This window comes from Anomaloglossus baeobatrachus, chromosome 6 (assembly GCF_048569485.1).
Source record: "Anomaloglossus baeobatrachus isolate aAnoBae1 chromosome 6, aAnoBae1.hap1, whole genome shotgun sequence".
Lineage (NCBI taxonomy): Eukaryota > Metazoa > Chordata > Amphibia > Anura > Aromobatidae > Anomaloglossus > Anomaloglossus baeobatrachus.
The window spans coordinates 333,063,444-333,081,149 of record NC_134358.1 but is presented as its reverse complement, the minus strand read 5'-3'; the positions used below and the strand labels follow the sequence as shown (position 1 = coordinate 333,081,149).

At 51.2% G+C, this 17,706-nt stretch overlaps 1 protein-coding gene across 1 annotated transcript in view; it reads right to left on the bottom strand.

Annotated features, from left to right (window-relative positions):
- The window catches only part of COL15A1 (collagen type XV alpha 1 chain), a 1,158,634-nt gene that overhangs the window by 1,043,159 nt on the left and 97,769 nt on the right, over window positions 1-17,706 (bottom strand). The gene's annotated exons all lie outside the window — the stretch shown is intronic.

Sequence of the window (17,706 nt, the reverse complement as noted above, 5' to 3'; positions counted from 1 at the left end):
AAAAACACGCTTAATATCTCAAAAGAAAGCTAATGTTATTCTTCAAAATTAATATTTTATACATAATTGTTGTTATTTTAAGTCACACTGAGTTACAACAGCTTTTAGCCCCAAGAACGTGACCTGGTACCACTAGGAGCATACTTCGTATATTTTGTTATTAAGTGATAAATTTTGTGGGTTTTTTTGGTATATTTTTGAGTTTAAAGTAGAAATATAACAAAAAACAAGTAATACTGATAAGTCTAATGACATTTTTTATTTTAAAATAAAATAATGAGGTATATAATACATACAAAACAGACACAGAAAAGGTACAGACGTAGTACCTACATGAGTTGATAATTTTACATAGTTATCTAATTTATTCTAGAGCTTTTGTTAAAGTAGTTTTTGAAACGTCAGAATATAATGCTCGGCATTTGCTTACAACTTGCAGGACATATTGCTTTTGTTCTTCATCTTTTGTCAGAAGGTCGTTAAAGTCGGTCATTAATTGAGATATTAAGCGTGTTTTTATTATTTACCGTTCTGGAGTTATGGCTCCATATGTCAGCTTTTTGGGCAAAAATTTGGATTTTTTCAAACTTTGAGCGACGAACGGCGCGGGTTAACGTCTTTTGATCGAGCTCAAATTTTGGCTATCTCAACATCTGGAAAGGGGAATCGTTTTGTGGGGTCCAGTCGGACAAAATTCCAACATCGATTTTTTGCGGTCACCCTAGTATTTATGATATATGCTAACCATCATCACAGGCTTCTGTTAAGAGGCCATCTTGAATAAATATTCCCTATTAACATGCACTGCATATTTTTGAACATTAAAGGATTGATGATTCCCACATCTCAATAGCGCTCTGATTTCCCTTACACAGAAGGTTTTTGATTGTGAAAAGGTGCCATGGCGGATGTAGAGCAATACCTAATTTAAATCACAGTAGAAATTGAAAATAAGATCTATTAAAATAATATCATGTTTTAGTATGTATCGATCAATTAAACAGAGTTGTGCCCTTGTCCCTTGTGAGCCACCAAAACTTACATGATAACCTTAAGTTTGGTCTCTAATAATAAACCTCCGCAATCCATAACAGGTTACTGCCTTTTTGATTTCTTGTAGTTTGTCAAAATATTTTCATTTATTATCTTTATCTTCTTTACTATGTCAGACAGAGACTTTTAACGTCTTCCATATCAACACTGTCACTTGAAGACATTTAATACTTTGGCCCCAATTCATGAAGATGTTTTCACTAGTTTTCTGGCATAAAACACCTTTTTGGTGTTTTTAAACCAGTCTTGGCCAGCTGTCTCAAAATGGTTGGAATACGGGTGATTTGTAGAGGGTTCAACCCCACCCATCTAACTCATGAAAGTTCCCATCTGGAATGTCATTTCTGCTGGTGGCAAACATTTGTAAGATTTGCCAAATTCATTAAAGGGAATCTGTCACCAGGTTTTTGCCACTTAATCTGAGAGCAGAATAATGTAGAGATCCTGATTCCAGTGGTGTGTCACTTACTGAGCTACTTAATGTAATTTTGATAAAAATCAAAGATAAATCAGCAGGAGATCATTAGAGGACTATTTTGCGTGCTGCTGTGACGCCCCTGGACTATCGGGTCATCACAGGGTATTGCACAATCTGCCCTCCCGTGCAGTACCCACATCCTTCTTGGTTATGGGTCCCTAACTATATGGTGTTGCCTACATCAGCTAATCAAATCTTAGATATACCCTGCACCACACCCACCAAACACACCAGTGGACAGCTTGAGTGGAATAGAGTCACCCACCTGGGGGGTTGAGGAGGAGAGGTCAGGAGTGTCAAGAGGAGAGAGTCGAGTTTGAGAAGTGAAAGTGAGAGGAGGTCGGGAGCGGGGCTCCTGGGAAGCGATCTAGGTGGCAGACGGTGGTCTGGGCCTAGAGGAGCTGGACCCCCGGTCGCAGGGGATCGTGGCAAGGGGCATGGATCTGTCGAGGAGGACAGCCGGCGGCCTTGCATCATCACCGGGCTGGGACCAAGGCACGACAGGGTACGTGGACCCTAGGTCGAGGAGTAGCTTCAGGCAACCCGATAATGGTAACCGAGGAGAATGGAACCTTCAAGGTCCATTCCCACCTGCTCCAAAATCGGGGCATTAGCGCAACGAGGGGGATAGCACTTTCCAATTCAAAACGGTCCAGAAAATCCCAAGCGTGAGCCCTGAGAGCAAGCTCCCACACTTAGCCATAGTGGGGAGCGGGCCCCGGCAAGTTTCACACTACCGCGACCACCAAAGAAGTAAGCTTAGTGCCAGGAGGCAGGTCACGGATCACCAGGCAGCACCATTGGGGACGAGACCCAAACTAAGCTCCCCTCAGCGGCAGCGGTGTCCAGAGACTTGTTTGACCAGTTGTCGGTGTCAGCTTAATGGACTGAGTACCACAGTGACCCGCTTTGCATCCAATGCCACTCCCCTTCAATCACCGAGTTCCGGGGTATCCCCCCTACCTGTGGAGGGTCACAACACCTGGCTGCCCCATTCCATCATCTCCGGGGACTCACAACTGCAGTGGTCATACTCCTAGTTACCACATACCAAACTCTATAATTCCCCTTGTACATAACCCCCCTTTATTTGAGTGGCCGCACGACCCCGGGTCCAGAGACCCTTGAGCCACTGCGAATCCGGATCCGAGCAGCTTGGCTGCTGGCACAGGGGCGGCATACTGCCAGGTAGTCAAACATATTCACGAATTCTGTAAAGCCCTGCCCTCACCACTGATTGGCAGCTCTCTGCCCATGTACAGTTTATAGATAAAGCAGCCAATCAGTGGTGTGGGAGGCATTATAGATCTGTGTTACACATCGTGGCTCTCTTGTTGCAAGGAATGAGGTGGTCCCCCATTCCTTGTCTGCCACGAGCCTTCCTGCTCAGCAGCGCCAAAGGTCTGGGAGACTGCGCAGTCTGCAGGAGTTGCCTCCTCAGAGACACAGCAGAAGGGTGACACCTAGTGGTTCTCCCCTTGCAAGGAATGGAGCGGTCTCCCATCCCTTGCCTGCCACAAGCTCTCCTGCTCAGCATCACAGAGGCTCTGGGAGGTTGCGCAGTGTGCAAAGAATAAATGCTCAGGGAAGCAGCAAGACTTCCCATGTCTCTGCACATTGTGAAACCGAGGATCCCGCCTTTATGACCCAGAGGCAGGAAGATGAGCATGTGCTCCATGTGACGTCTTCTGATTCGCTCACTGATATCACACGGCCCCATGACGAGGCTGGTGATGTGCTGAATCCTGACTGACTGGGCCAGGACGTCACGAACCCTGATTGGGTCACGCCCGTCTCGCGCCCGCCCTTGGGTGAAGCTACACCTCCTTAAAAGCTCCCCCTGCCATCATGGCGGTGCGCGACCGTCCTTCTATGTTTGGATGTCTGGCAGTGTGCTGCCACGCCACTGCTCAGACACTATTGTCTTTTGTGGGTTTTGCCCTTGCTGCTCAGGCAGCACCTAGTTTGCAGGTCTTGCCCCTGCCTTGCTGCTCCGGCAGTATCCCGTTTAGCAGGCCGTGTTCCTGTCCCAGGTGAGCTCCTCGAGTCTCTGTCGGACTCACTTGGTTTCTGAAGCACACGTGCGTGGGCACCTCTGTGTTACCCCCGTGCCATATTCCTGTTACTCCCGCTGGCACACGTGTGTAGGCACCTCTGTGCGTCCCCGTGCAACAGGTACACCGTACGAGAAGCCCCGAGCCATACAACCCTCACGGGTTAGGGCAGACCGGTGTACATAGATCGTCTGTGACGCTCCAGACGATCACTAGCAGCAACCCGCTCACTCTTTCCTGACCATAGCAGCGGTCCCTTACACCGCACAGTGGACCTTGACCGGCGGAAGCTGTCCATTTCCCATCTTGGCACGCTTCCCCGGGTCCCCCTCGTAACAATCTGCACATTCAAATAAATGATAGATCTGCAGCATAGAAAATGGGGATTTTATTAAAATGACAGCAGGAAGCCCAGTAAGTGATACATTGTTGGAATCAGGGTCTCAGTCTCCACATTAAACTGCTCCCAGATTCGGTAGCAAAAAGCTGGTGATTGATTCCCTTTAAATGGCATGTGCCTCATAATGAATTAGGCGCCTCTCATTTCTGTGGTCCCGTTCAGTAACAGTAGCGGTCAGAATGCCAGCCTTAATAAATTGGGCCCTTTGTGTCATCTTTGCTCAACTGTACTGTTATCATTTTTGAGAAAAAGGTTAACTACAGATTAAAGGAGCCATGTATAATGCTAAGCTTCACTTATGTGAATAGAGTATATAACTCTTACAAAGAATGGCGCTGAAAGAAAATACAATAAATAAATATAATCTTTATTGACGAGTCATTGGTAAAAATATTAATATTGAAATGTTTCAGATGAATGAGGTGAATTAAAAAACTGAATAGATACATCATACTCAGAATATAACAGGTAACTACAATAAACAGAGAAGGATGCCTGAACAACAGAAAATATAGTAAGAAGCTGACTGATGCAGACTGTAACCCAATATACGCTTTGCTATTCTAGGTGGATGTTCTCATGTGATCTAAACTACTCTTTGCCAATGAAAAACAGCCTAAACAGCTGAAATGCTCCCGTAATCAAATACAAGACCAATGAGCTCCAACCAGATGGGAAAAGAGTTACCACCCCTCAGAGAATGCAGAGGATAAAAGATTGATTAAATGCAGGAGTAATATGGGAAAATATGTGGGACTGAGGATTGCGAAGTACAACAGTGAGTATATGAAAGTTCTGCTATAAGAAAGGGGTACTTGGTCCCGGGCGCGTGGTGCGCAGGGGGGAACAGTCATGGTTGCGGCCGATGCCCAGTACCGTGACCCTGGGGGTCGGTCCGATAAAAAGGGGGTGAAAAATGGAAAAAATAAAAGAAATGAAAAGAGTTTTTTGACTATGCCACTTGCGGTGTGCAGCCAGGTTATTGAAGCCACCGCTGCAGGGTCCTGCAGGGTCCTGCAGAGGCTGGTGGAGCAATGTGTGCCGCTCCTGCAGTGGTAGTCGAACCGCTCGGATCCGGGTGTTGCCGCTGCTGTGACTCGAGGGTCTCCGGACCCAGGGGCTTACGGCCACTTCAAATGAAAAGGGGGTATTTACAGGGGATAATAGTTCGTGATACCACCCGTGGTGTGCGGTAATGGGAGTACCGCTGCTGCCGATGGGAGTACCTGGGGGAGATGGAGTGGGGCAGCCAGATAATGTTCCCTCCACAGGTAGGGGAGGCCCTGGGACACTCGATAGAGGGGTGCAGAGGAGCGCAGGGCTAGGCGGTAGCAGGGGATGACCATGTACTCAGACAGAATTGGTGATGAAAAAGAGAACATGACAACAAGGTAAACCAAGTCTCTGGGTGCCGCTGCCCTCTTGAGGGGAGCCCGTCCAGGTATCTCTCCCCTACAGTACTGCCTGATGGTCTGGAGCCTGCCTCCTTGCACAAATTTAGAAGTGTTCAGTTGGCCCGTAGGCATAAAGTTGTCCGGGCCCCGCTTCCTTCTATTGGTAGAGGAGCTTTGCTCTCCAGGGGTCTCGCTTGGGATTTCAGTGGGCTGCTTGGGTTGGAAAGCCCTATCCCCATCATTGCGCTAGTGCCCCTTATCTCTGAGTTTCGTGGGGACAGTCCATAAAGTCACTATCCTCCGCAGGTTAATTGCCGGGTTGCAGCTACTCCCTGACCTAGGGTCCAGTACCCCGCCGTGCTTTTGGTCCCGGACCGGCTATTGGACTCGAGCTGCTGACCGTCCTCCAAGACTAGGTCCAGGCACCCAGTCCCAATATCTCGCGACCGGGTCTCCGACTGCTCCGGGTCCAGACCACCGTCTGCAACCCAACCTTCTACTCAGTTTCCCTGGGAGCTCCAACACCCAGTTTCCTCTCCCTCTGAGAGCTACTATTTCCCTTCCTCTCTCCTTGCACCTTTGGAGCCGACTACTATGTCACCTCCCACCAGTCTGCCTGATCCCTAGGTAGGTGGCCCTATTCCAGCTCAGCAGCGCACTGGTGTGTCTGACAGGGTGTGGTGTAAGGTCTGATTGGGATTTTTGGATGCTGATGAAGGAAGTACTATAGGTTGTGAACCCCGAACCATGAGAGTTGAGTCCTGCACTAGGAATAAAGAGCGTGCAGTACCCTGTGACGACCTAACTATTCCAGGGGCGTCACAAATGCAGCTTAGGTGTTTTGTGTTCTCCGCAAGCAGATCTAGGCCCCAGCAGTGGATGATGGGGGTTATAGTAAGAAACAGTCAGTGTACGGAGGCGAGAAGGAAACAGTCCACACCGGTATGAAGTTTCGACTTGCCTTTGTACTTGTGGCTTGGTACCTGGACCCGCTGGTGCCAGTTTCAGGTGTTCCCGCTCTCCTTGTTCTCCGCGCCAGCTGTGACCTGGGGTAGCTGTCCTCCTTGCACACTTGTTTGTATGGGTCTACCGTGGCTTAGAGCTTCTGGGGGAGTCCCTCTGTTTCAGTCTTGGTCCTATTGCAGGCAGCTTGGACTATTTAATGGGTGGACTTCTGTCCCTTGTCCCAGGTTCCCTCTTTGCTGCTGATGCTTCAGACACTTTGTGTGGTGAGGGACCCTGGAGATCCCCTCACCTGGCAGATTTAACAGTTGACCATAAAGTGTCCCACTGTCCTAGGGTCTGCACCCCGCCTTGTGCTGAGTCCTGTGAGCCTAGGTTCCAGACTTCCACAGGTTTCCCGCGGTTCCTGGAGTATTACACTTCCACAGGTAATCCACGGTTCCTGGAGTCCCGGTTCCTTACTCCACAGTCCTTGTCTCCTTTACAGCGTCCCGTTCTTACTTTAGGTCGTTTCACTTGTCCTTCTTTACTTCACTCCTCACTCTCTCACTCCTCACTCCTTCACTTCCAACTCTCATCGACTTCTTCTTCACATTTCTTCCTCCCGCCAACTTCCCATCTGACCACTGGCCCTTCCCATTGCTGGGTCTCTCCCTACAGATTGGGTGACAATTAGCCAATAAGTGCCCATCCCTTTTACCTGTTTCTAGGCAGTCTCCCAGTCTGGAATTGGGGTATGTATGTGGCCTGAGGGTGCTGGTGTGTTGACTGGCACAAATATTCTGGAGTTTGGGTTTACATTTTGTGGTACCTGATACCTCAGGGGTGCTATATTCCCCTTTGGTTAACTCAAGCTTGTCCACGGGCTGCAAAGATGACAAGGTACATTTTTAAAGTTTTGTAACAGTAACATTAAATATATCAACATTCTTCCCACGCAGGGGAGGCATTTTCTTAAACGTTGCTAAACCTGGAGTACCCTTCCCATCACCCACTCCTCAAAGGTCCTGGTCCCAAAACCCCTAGGAGGAAGGTCACCAGTTTCCATGGTGACCAGGTCTCGGCCGACTCTACCGCAGACCCTTCCTGAAACCATCCTCTCCTTGGAGGCGGTGTCAATTAGGGTCCTTTGGTAAGGATGTAGTCTGGTATTTGCACAACTGGTTAATGGCAAAAGTCAATCAACATTTTAAACTGGAATCAGAAAACTTTTCAGGTAGGACAAAAGGTCATAGCTACCAGCGAACTGGGTAGGGGATCTGGATCCATTCCCAGGTGGCGATTGCTGCTCCCTCATCGCTTGGTTCAGGGATTTCTACTTCTGCAAGCGGGCAGCTCATTGTCGGGTCCCCGACAGCAGCTTGGAACAGTACCTGTTGATCGTCGGCGGAGGCGGTTTCCTCCTCCGCGGCTCCCGGTGAAGGTGCATCCTGATCGGTCTCAGCCGGGGAAGGTGATGCATCCTGGCCCTTCTCAGCCAGAGAAGGTGATGCAACCTGGTCTGATCGGGCCAGGGGAGGCGGTACACCTGGGTCCGTCTCCACCAGAGAAGGTGATGCAGCCTGGTCCGATCTGGCCAGGTCGGACGGTGATGCGGGCCGGTGTTTTGCCCCTGGGGCAGCCATGTTGTTGCTTTGCTCTCCGTTTTGCAGCAGGGTTCCATGTCCCTGCATTGGTTTCGTTTTACATGGTTCAGGCACTCTCAGGGGGCGGGGTCTCTGGTTTTCGTGTCCTTTGGAGCTTGTGGTGCAGTTTTTAATGTCCAAAATGGCAGCAATTTTACAAGTTTTAGTCACAATTCAGTTTGTAAGACGTGCTTCTCACCCGAGGTTACGGGTCTAGTCCTTATCCTGCCGACTATACTAAGTTCAGAATGTGACTTACCAGGGCTGTAGGATACTCGGTCCCGGGCGCGTGGTGCGCAGGGGGGAATAGTCATGGTCGCAGCCGATGCCCGGTTCTGTGACCCTGAAGGTCGGTCTGATAAAAAGGGGATGAAAAAATAAAAGAAAATAAAATAAGAGTTTTCGACTATGCCACTTGCGGTGTGCGGCCAGGTTATTGAGGCCACCGCAGCAGTCCACACCAGTATTGCAGTTTCAACTTGCTATTTTACTTGTGGCTTGGTACCTGGACCCGCTGGTGTCGGTTTCAGGTGTTCCCGCTCCCCTTGTTCTCTGTGCCAGCTGTGACCTGGGGTAGCTGTCCTCCGTGCACACTTGTTTATATTGGGCTCCCGTGGCTTAGAGCTTCTGGGGGAGCCCCTCCGTTTCAGTCTTGGTCCTATTGCAGGCAGCCTGGATGTAGCGCCTGGTCCTGCCAGATCCTAAGGGGGGCGCTCTCCCTCACATCTGCCCAGCCCCAGCATGGCCCCCATGTGCACTCCCGGTCCCAGCCCCCGGCAGCGACGTGCTTCCTCTTACCAGTCCCATGGCTCTGCTCACTCCCGGGTCAGGCGTCCTCTTCCTGGAGCTGCTGCAGTCTCTTCCTGTCTCCCATCCACACACAATTCTGCAGTGAGCAACTCTAGGCTGTACGCGAGGCCACGCCCCCTTTCTTAAATCAGCAGTGCCTCATTTTCTGGAAGTGACCTCAGAGGCCACCTGTTACCTAAAGACTATTTAGGTTCACCTCCCCCGGCAGCAGGCGCCCGAGCAACACTTCTACTAGAGCCCTGCTAGTGTTTAGGCCCCTTTGTACTACTGTTATCCGTGTGTTCCTGCCCGTTACTAATACTCTATCTCACCGTAGTGCCATCTGTACCTTCTGGCTGTGGACGTCACCGGCCATACCCGCAGTGGATGTCACCGGCCATACCCGCAGTGGACGTCACCGGTCATACCCGTAGTGGACGTCACCGGCCTTACCCGCAGTGAACGTCTCCGTGCCACCTGCTGTGATCATCTCCGGTACCACACCCATGTTCTGCCTGCTGCGGACGTCGTACCCGAGCTACGCCTGGCCATACAGAGACTCTTACCACCGGTTCCTGGCTGCCGTGCTTCTAGGCCTTCTGGGGAGGCACCGCACAGTCCCTGTATAGGGGTTCGCTGCTGGTCGCCTTCTCAGGGGAGTCCGGGGCACGGTCCAGTGAGTCCACCTCCGGACGTTCGCCGCTCCTCGGTGAGCGTAACAGTTTGCTCAGGCCATGGACTCCGCCGGGATCAAGGCTAACCCCCTGACCGACTTGCAACAGGAGCTCTCACACCAACGTGAGACCCAAGCAAGATTAGTGGCTCACATGAAGTCCGTGAAATCCCGTCTGGCATCCATGCAAACCTCCGGATCCTCTGACGGTTCCCAACTAGTTGAATTACAGAAGGAGCTATCCCGCCAGCATGAGGCCCAGAGACGCATGGCCGAATACATGGCGTCCGTGGATTCCCGTCTATATGCCCTGCAGAACCTGGCCTCCTCAACAACCACCGACTCTACGGGTTTGTCGACATGCATGTCTCCTTCCCGCCTGGCCTCCCTACCCATGTATGGAGGTGATTCCAGTTTGTGTTGCGGTTTCGTAAACCAATGCTCCCTGCACTTTGAGCTGTCGCCTCTGCAGCGAGCAACTGATCGCTTGAAGATAGCATTCATCATGTCTCATCTGACTGGTCGGGCTCTGGCTTGGATGAATCCGCTCTGGGAGAGGAATGGCCCGACCGTTCATATCCTGTCCGTCTTTTTGGATACCTTCCGTAAGGTGTTCGATGAGCCAGGCCAGCTCTCGTCTACAGCCTCTTCGCTTATGAGAATCCACCAGGGGAATCTCACCGTGGGGCAGTATGCAATCGAGTTTCGCACCCTGTCTTCGGAACTCAAGTGGAAAAATGATGCTTTAGTAGCTGCCTTCTGGGAAGGATTATCCGGAAAAATCAAGGATGAACTGGCCGGCCGGGATGTTCCTACCACCCTGGAAGAGCTGATCTCTCTGGCTACCCGTATCGATCTCCGCTTCCAAGAGCGTGCCCGAGAAGTCGCCCAGGCGAGAAGAACCCCGCGTCTTGCACCCACCTTCCAACGGCCAATGTCGCATGCTTCCACCAGGCCTACTGCTCCGCCCGAACCCATGGAGGTCGATCGCGTCACTGAGTCCAGACTGCGGCAGAGGAATCGGAGAACGGCAGGAGAGTGCTTCTACTGCGGAAGTGCCAAACATCTGATTCAGGACTGCCCAGTAAAGCCGGGAAACTATTAAGCCTAGGGTCCATTGGAGAGGCCACCCTAGGTCACACTAAGCCCTCTCCTTTTCTCCATGTACCCGTATCCCTGTCCTGCGGTTCCATCCAGTTGTCAGAACATGTATTCTTGGATTAAGGCTCTGCCGGGAACTTTATCCAACAGTCTGTGGTGGATCTACATCGGATTCCTGTCTGACGTCTTGTTACCCCCATCAGTCTTGCTTCGGTAGAGGGAAAACCGTTTCCGAACCCATCCGGTACATCATGGAGAACTGTAAAATGCAAGTGGGGTTGCTGCACTATGAGACAATCACCTTCCATGTGCTCCCTGGCATGGCACATGCTCTACTTCTGGGAATACCCTGGCTTCGGTCACATAAGCCAGTGCTGGACTGGGATTCTGGAGACATCCTGCAATGGGGTGCTTCTTGCCACAATAACTGCCTGAAACCAGTGCATCCTCTGCACCCACCAGTCGAACCGGTCAGCCTTCCCGGGTTACCTCACGCCTATTGGTCCTTTGCCGATGTCTTTGACAAGAAGGAAGCTGAGACGTTGCCGCCACACAGACCCTACGATTGTCCCATCGACCTGCTCCCCGGGACAGCCCCTCCTTGTGGGCGCATCTACCCACTGTCACGAAAAGAGACCCAAGCCATGTCTGAATACATAAAGGAGAATTTAGCGCGAGGCTTCATCCAAAAATCCTCCTCTCCAGCCGGAGCGGGCTTCTTCTTTGTGGGAAAAAAGGATGGGGGTCTACGGCCTTGCATTGACTACCGCGGATTGAATAAGATCACTGTAAAAAACAGGTACCTGCTGCCCCTTATACCGGAACTGTTTGACCACTTCCGAGGTGCCAAGATCTTTTCCAAGTTAGATCTCCGGGGTACGTAAAATCTGGTCCGCATTCGGTCGGGAGATGAATGGAAGACCGCGTTCAACACTCGTGACTGGCACTACGAATACCGAGTGATGCCCTTCGGGCTCAGTAACGCTCCGGCGGTCTTCCAGGAGTTCGTGAATGACGTCTTCCGTGATCTTCTCTACACCTGTGTAGTCATGTATTTGGACGACAGCCTTATCTTCTCTCCGGACTTGCATACCCATCGAAGACATGTCCGTCTTGTCTTGCGGAGATTGAGGGAGAATCGCCTTTACGCCAAACTTGAGAAATGCCTGTTTGAGCAGACCTCGCTACCCTTCCTTGGCCACATAGTCTCTGATACCGGTCTGAAGATGGATCCAGATAAGTTGTCAGCCGTACTGAAGTGGCCCCGTCCGGAAGGGTTTAAAGCTATCCAGCGATTCCTGGGATTCGCCAACTATTACCGGTAGTTCATCCCACATTTCTCGTCCCTGGTACGCCCCATATCCTCTCTCACTCGCAAAGGGGAGAACCCAAAGAAGTGGACCCCGGAAGCTGAAGACTCCTTCCTGTCCCTTAAACGAGCCTTCGCTTCTGCTCCAGCCTTACACAGACCCGACACTGACAAGCCGTTTATGCTTGAGGTAGATGCCTCCTCATCCGGAGCCGGTGCGGTCCTTACACAGAAAACGTCCGAGGGTAAGACAGTAACCTGTGACTTCTTTTCCAAGGCTTTCTCCCCAGCGGAACGAAACTACTCTATTGGAGACCGTGAGTTGCTGGCAATCAAGTTGGCCCTGGAGGAATGGTGAAATCTGCTGGAAGGGTCATTGCATACAGTTACCATCTATACCGACCACAAGAACCTGGCATATCTCCAGACAGCCCAAAGGCTAAACCCCCAACAGGCCCGATGGTCATTGTTCTTCGCCCGCTTTGTGTTCTGCACTTTCGTCCAGCTGAGAAGAATCTGAAGGTCGATGCGCTGTCTCGATTATTCCTGTTAGTGGATCAGGAAGATGAACCCCGACAGATCATTGAACCTTCCAAGCTAATGGCGGCACCGATTGACATGCACCACCTTCCTCCTGGTAAAACATTTGTGGCTGAGGCTGATAGGGAACGTGTACTCCGGTGGGGACACTCTTCCCGAATAGCAGGTCATGTGGGTCAAAAGAAATCTCTGCAATTGATATCCTGGTATTACTGGTGGCCAGGGCTACGTCAAGACGTCCAGGACTTTGTTTCATCCTGTTCCTCCTGTGCCCGGAACAAGGTCCCGAAGACTCTTCCAGCAGGCCCTTTGCTTCCTTTACCCGTACCATCCGCTCCATGGCAACATATCGGCATGGATTTCATCACGGACCTGCCAAAATCGTCTGGCTGCACAGTCATCTGGGTGGTGGTGGACCGGTTCTCCAAGATGGCCCACTTCACACCACTCACCAGGCTACCGTTTGCTCCGGTTCTTGCTGAACTATTCATTCAACACATCTTCTGGCTTCATGGCTTGCCTCTCCATATCGTGTCCGACAGAGGGGTCCAGTTCACCGCTGGGTTTTAGAGAGCACTCTGCAAAATGATGGATGTTCAATTGGAATTTTCTTCTGCCTACCACCCTCAGTCCAATGGGCAAGTGGAGCGCATTAACCAAGTCTTGACTAACTATCTCCGCCACTTCGTGGACAAACACCCCAGCAACTGGGTCAAACTGCTTCCATGGGCCGAGTTCTCCTACAACAATCATGAAAGTGAGTCCTCTGCTAAATCCCCGTTCCAGGTGGTGTATGGACAGCGACCCAAAGTGCCGTGCCCTGTGACATGTTCTTCAGGCAACCCTGCAGCTGATGACCTCGTGAGGTCCTTCTCCACCGTGTGGGCTGAGACCAAGTCGGCTCTGGAACATTCCTCTGTCCGCATGAAGAAACATGCTGACAAGAAACGTCTGGATGTTCCTTTCTTTCAACCCGGAGATAAAGTCTGGCTCTCATCCAAGTAGGTCCGCCTGAAGATGCCGTCCTACAAGGTGGGTCCCCGCTTTATTGGTCCCTTTGAAGTCCTCTGATGGATCAATGAGGTGTCCTACAAGTTGAAGCTGCCGTCTACACTTCACATCCCGAACTCCTTCCATGTATCCCTCCTCAAGCCGGTGGTCCTGAGCCATTTCCATAGTGATCCTGGTACTTTGCCTCCTCCTGTCTGCGATGACGACGTATACGAGGTAAAAGCCATCCTTGCGGCTAAGGAGGTCCGAGGTAAAACCTACTATCTAGTGGACTGAAGGGGTTCGGTCCTGAGGAAAGGACGTGGGTACCTGCTGAGAATGTGGATGCTCCTCGTCTCCTCCGGAGCTTCCTGAAGAGGACGGGGGCTTCAGGGGGGGGGGTACTGTAGCGCCTGGTCCCACCAGCTCTCGAGGGTGCTCTCCCTCACATCTGCCCAGCCCCAGCATGGCCCCCACGTGCACTCCCGGTCCCAGCCCCCGGCAGCGACGTGCTTCCTCTTACCAGTCCCATGGCTCTGCTCACTCCCGGGTCAGGCGTCCTCTTCCTGGAGCTGCTGCAGTCTCTTCCTGTCTTCCATCCACACACAATACTGCAGTGAGCAACTCTAGGCTGCACGCGAGGCCACGCCTCCTTTCTTAAATCAGCAGTGCCTCATTTTCTGGAAGTGACCTCAGAGGCCACCTGTTACCTAAAGACTATTTAGGTTCACCTCCCCCGGCAGCAGGCGCCCGAGCAACACTTCTACTAGAGCCCTGCTAGTGTTCAGGCCCCTTTGTACTACTGTTATCTGTGTGTTCCTGCCCGTTACTAATACTCTATCTCACCGTAGTGCCATCTGTACCTTCCGGCTGTGGATGTCACCGGCCATACCCGCAGTGGATGTCACCGGCCATACCCACAGTGGACATCACCGGTCATACCCGTAGTGGACGTCACCGGCCTTACCCGCAGTGAACGTCTCCGTGCCACCTGCTGTGATCATCTCCGGTGAGCGTAACACTGGACTATTTAATGGGTGGACTTCTGACCCTTGTCCCAGGACCCCTCTTTGCTGCTGATGCTTCAGACTCTTTGGGTGGTGAGGGACCCTGGAGATCCCCTCACCTGGCAGATTTAACAGTTGACCATAAAGTGTCCCACTGTCCTAGGGTCTGCACCCCGCCTTGTGCTGAGTCCTGTGAGCCTAGGTTCCAGACTTCCACAGGCGCCCCGTGATTCCTGGAGTATTACATTTCCAAAGGTAACCCACGGTTCCTGGAGTCCCGGTTCCTGGAGTCATAATTTTTGTCTCCTTTACAGCATCCCGTTCTTACTTTAGGTAACACTCGTCCTTCTTTACTTCACTCCTCACTCTCTCACTCCTTACTCCTTCACTTCCAACTTCTTCTTCACACTTCTTCCTCCTGCCAACTTTCCAACTGACCACTGGCCCCTCCCCTTGCTGGGTCTCTCCCTACAGATTGGGTGGCAATTAGCCAATAAGTGCCCATTCTTTTTACCTGTTGCTAGGCAGTCTCCCAGTCTGGAATTGGGGTATGTACAGAATATGGCCTGAGAGTGGTGGTGTGTTGACTGGAATGGATATTCCGGAGTTTGGGTTTCCACAGTTTACATTTTGTGGGACCTGATACCTCAGGGGTGCTACAGGCACAAGCATTGTAGTCTATTCCTGCATATACAATTAACACTCACAGGATGACATGTGTGACGCCCTGACCTATTAGGTCGTCACAGGGTATTGTGCAATCTGCCCTTCTGCACAGTATCCACATCCTCCTTACGGGTCCCTGGCCTTTGGTGTTGCTAAGAACAAGCTAATCAAAATCCTAGAAACACTCTGCACCACACCCACCAGACACACCAATGGGCAGCCTGAAGGGAATAGGGCCACCCACTTGGTGGGTTGGTAAGGGGGGGTTGGTAAGGGAGGGTCAGGAGTGTCAGGAGAGTCTGTTGAGAGAGGTGTAGCGTTGGAGGAAGTTGGGAGCAGGGCTCCTTGAGACTACTAGGTGGCAGACGTTGGTCTGGGTCTGGTAGGAGCTGAAACCCCGGTCGCAGGAGATCGTGACAAGGGGCACGTAACTGCCAAGGAGGGCAACGGGCGGCCTTGTGCCATCTCCGGGCAGGGGCCAGGGCACGACGGGGTACGTGGACTTTAGGCCGGGAAGTAGCTTCAAGCGTCCTGGTAATTCACCCGACGAGGACGGAGCCTTCAAGATCCGTTCTCCACCCGCTCCCAAATCGGGGTACTAGCGCAATGAGGGAGATAGGACTTTCCCAATCCGCAGTCCAGAAAATCCCAAACGTGAACCCTGAGAGCAAGCTAACCCAGTTAGCCACACTGGTGAGCGGAACCTGACTAGTTTTACACTACAGGGGCCAATCAGTAGAAAGGTGCCAAGGAAAAGGTCACAGGCTAAAAAGCAACACCAACAGCATGGGATCCAGGCTTGCTCCCTCCCTGCTTCAGCGGTGCTTAGAACTTTGGTTTACAAGTTGTCGGTGTCAGCGTAATTGGACTGAGTGAGTACGCAGTGACCCTTACCTCCCTAACAGTATCCGTCCGCCAGCATCACCGAGCCCCGTGGCATCCCCCCTACCCACGGAGGGGTTAAACACCTGGCTGGCATCCCATCACCACCGGGTGCTCCCAACGGCAGCAGTGGTACTCCACCTTACCACACACCGTGGGTGGCATCACGAACTTTAAATATACAGTCCCCTATAAATATCCCCCTTTTTATTTTGAGTGGCTGCGCGACCTCACCGGGTCCGGAGAACCCCTCGAGCCACCGCGAATCTGGATCCGAGCAGTTCCGGCTGCTGACGTGGGAGCGGCACACATGCGAATTCCAATGCAGCTCTGAAGAGTGCAGAATATACACATGGACAGAAGAGGGGAGAAGATTCAGCCTTGCGTTATAAGAAAGAAGAATGATGTTAGCAAAACAAATAGAGGAAGCATGCAAAAAAAGTTTTTAATAACATCAAAATCAAACTATTGAAGAACTACAGCAAAAGTTTTTTTCATCACTAAAGTAGTGCTTTAAATGTAAGTCCCCTGTGTGATGAAGCAGTGTCTGACCATTTGTATGGGGGGTGAACTGTTCTTAATTAGGTCAGATGTATTGTTCCTTTGTTAGTTAATTAAGAGAAGTTAGCTATTGTTTCATGTCAGACTGAGGCCCTATTGGCTGTTAAATATGGATTGCCTGCTAAATCTGTATTGCCTCATCCCCTTTGACTATATCAGAGGAATATTATGCAGTTGGACTGAACTAGTGACCAACGAGAAAAAAGCCATTCCCCACTAATCCTGTAAGACACAATACCCTGAAATGAGAATTGAGGGGTATAAAAAAAAGTCCTGTCACCATAGTCATTCTACAGGACTTCAGCCTAGGATCCATGGTTCCAGCTAAAGGATCACAGAACTGTTTCACTGTTCAATGCAGAGAGCAAATTTACTTGGAGAACCCAGGTTAGGACAATTTAGTGCCTGACTACATATCTTGCTGTGGTCGGTGAGCTTCCTAAGCTTGCTGTTATCTACTCTAAGTGGCTGCTCAGCAAAAGCAAGGTGTTATTGGTTGGGATAGTTTGCCCCTGAATCCCTAAATTCACGTAGATTCTAATCCCTGGCAAGACAGGAAGGGTGAGACTCTGTTGCTTATTCCATCTTGTGTCCTTGCTGGGAATATCCAACTTAATGCAAGTCTATGAGATTCTCAATAGTTACTTGAATTGACCGATATGCTTTACCCCTTACGAACATTGAGTGTACTGGTGTGTTGTGGCTGTCTGGGCCTTAAGGCCGCTTTACACGTTGCGATATCAGTCCCGATATCACTAGCGTGGGTACCCACCCCCACCGGCTGTGCGACACGGGCAAATTGCTGCCTGTGGCGCACAACATCGCCCAGACCCGTCACACATACTTACCTTCCCTGCGACGTCGCTGTGACCGGCGAAACGCCTCCTTTCTAAGGGGGCGGTCCGTGCGGCGTCACAGCTGCATCACTGAGCGGCCGGCCAATAGAAGCGGAGGGGCGGAGATGAGCGGGACGTAACATCCCGCCCACCTCCTTCCTTCTGCATTGCGGGCGGGAGGCAGATAAGGAGAGGTTCCTCGTTCCTGCGGTGTTACATGGAGCGATGTGTGCTGCCGCAGGAACGAGGAGCAACATCGTACCTGCAGCTCCAACGATATTTGAGAAGGGACCCCCATGTCACCGATGAGCGATTTTGAACGTTTTTGCAACGATGCAAAATCGCTCATTGGTGTCACACGCAACGGCATCGCTAATGTGGCCAG